Here is a 2,196-nt window from a genome sequence, read left to right on the forward strand (position 1 = left end):
GCACTGGAAAAGGGTCTTCTACGTCTAGTTGGCTAAGGTGCTCTAGTAGGTATTTTGACACCAGGCCTTGCCAGGCTTCTTTCTCGGATACAATAGCTCTGAGAGGCATGCCCTCTTTGTGTGTCTTCGCAGAAAAGAAAACGTTCAGCCCCTGCTCATTCGCTGCTTTAACTGACTTATGAAGTCCTATCAAATTGATCTGTTCGCAAACCTTTAAAGCCTCAGCCTTTACTTTCCTGCCAGATCTTTTTAGGAGAACAAAGTTCTTGTCAATAGCCTGCATAGCCTTTTCATGATACATTGTTTTCGGCAACACGACGAATCCCCCCTCTTTATCTGCAGTCAATAAAGAAAGATTATTCCTTTTGAGGTAATGAACTGTATTGCTCACTGCTAGCGTTTCCACACGTGGACATGGTTTTTTACTTAACAAGCAGTCGACACCTTCGGAAATACATCTAGCTTTCTCTTCCACGTCTGCACATTGCCCTACTTTCCTAACCATGGTAAGGAGACCGAGCGGGGTCTCGTTAACTTCATTACAAAATTTAGGCCCGCAGCTCAAAACCCTTCGAACTTTATCAGGGAGACCACATTCTGCTAAACACAACACTTCCTTCTTAGGAACATTTTGAGAGTCCTCTTCCGCTTTTTTCCAAGCACACAGAGATGGCAGCCCACAAGACCACAGGAACTCGGTAACATTAGCTGCCTCCCTAGCCCAAGTCCTGATCATTGCATCACAGGTTACCTTGCAGCTTGTCCTGGTCGTGGCATGCACACGCAAGCACAGCTGGAAATACCGGATGTGTCTCCAAAGTTCGGCACGGAAGATCTTGGTGATTCTTCTAGTATGTCGCACGGACGCTTGGCAGGGATGGAACAAGGCTTGCACCTCAGGCGGTACCAGTCCATTCTTGAGGGCGAAGGAAAGCACTCTTGCCCGATAAGTAGTTATTGCTATTAGGTTCACATAGGTAACTGAAGGATCACTACACATAAAAGAAGGAAGAACAGGGCCCGATGTACGAGAAATCAATGCAATCAAGGCGGAAAGCTGGGCTAGTTGGTTTGACATAGTTAATTAAAAGACTAGCGCAAAAAACTAGGACAAAGACAGAGAAGGAGACAGGACGAGCGCTAAACATCAACTAAAGGTTTACTACACCAAACATGTACTTAAAACACTTCAGTGGCACATGCGCACACTGCGTTACAAAAAAAACTAATCAAGAAGTGGCAAACTGTTTCGCAGATACATGGTTTCTTTCCTGGTCAGGGCAAGTGACGTCGTGCTTACACACTTGTCACCTTCCCTCATAATGTGATAAGCCTCACAAATCTCGCGACCTAACCTTGTGCCTCCCCTACCAAGCACACACGTGGCATCAAACGCTAGCAGTGAGCAGTGAAACGCTAGCAGTGAGCTAGCAGGAAACGCTAGCAGTGAGCAATACAGTTCATTACCTCAAAAGGAATAATCTTTCTTTATTGACTGCAGATAAAGAGGGGGGATTCGTCGTGTTGCCGAAAACAATGTATCATGAAAAGGCTATGCAGGCTATTGACAAGAACTTTGTTCTCCTAAAAAGATCTGGCAGGAAAGTAAAGGCTGAGGCATTAAAGGTTTGCGAACAGATCAATTTGATAGGACTTCATAAGTCAGTTAAAGCAGCGAATGAGCAGGGGCTGAACGTTTTCTTTTCTGCGAAGACACACAAAGAGGGCATGCCTCTCAGAGCTATTGTATCCGAGAAAGAAGCCTGGCAAGGCCTGGTGTCAAAATACCTACTAGAGCACCTTAGCCAACTAGACGTAGAAGACCCTTTTCGAGTGCGCAACTCAAAAGATGTGATAGAATTTTTGGCAGCGCAAGGTGGTGCTTCAGGAGCTAATTTCGCGTTTTCAGTTGATGTTGAGGAGCTATTCTATTCCATACCACAAAAAGAGTTGTTAGATGCAGTAAGAGAGCGGATTGAAAGCTGGGGGGCTGTGAAGTTTCAGAATAGTAGCGGGGTTTCGGTAAATGACTTTATAGCCTTAGTTAAGTGTTACCTCTCATCCACTTACATTTGTTTTGATGACCGATTGTTTGTGCAAAAAGATGGCATTTGCATAGGGTCTTGCATAGCCCCGATTCTTAGTGAAATCTTTTTAGGACAGTTTGACAAGCGCGTTGCAGCGTGCATTGAAGAC

Source organism: Amblyomma mixtum, chromosome 10, assembly GCF_055824585.1.
Source record: "Amblyomma mixtum isolate Tamu chromosome 10, ASM5582458v1, whole genome shotgun sequence".
Lineage (NCBI taxonomy): Eukaryota > Metazoa > Arthropoda > Arachnida > Ixodida > Ixodidae > Amblyomma > Amblyomma mixtum.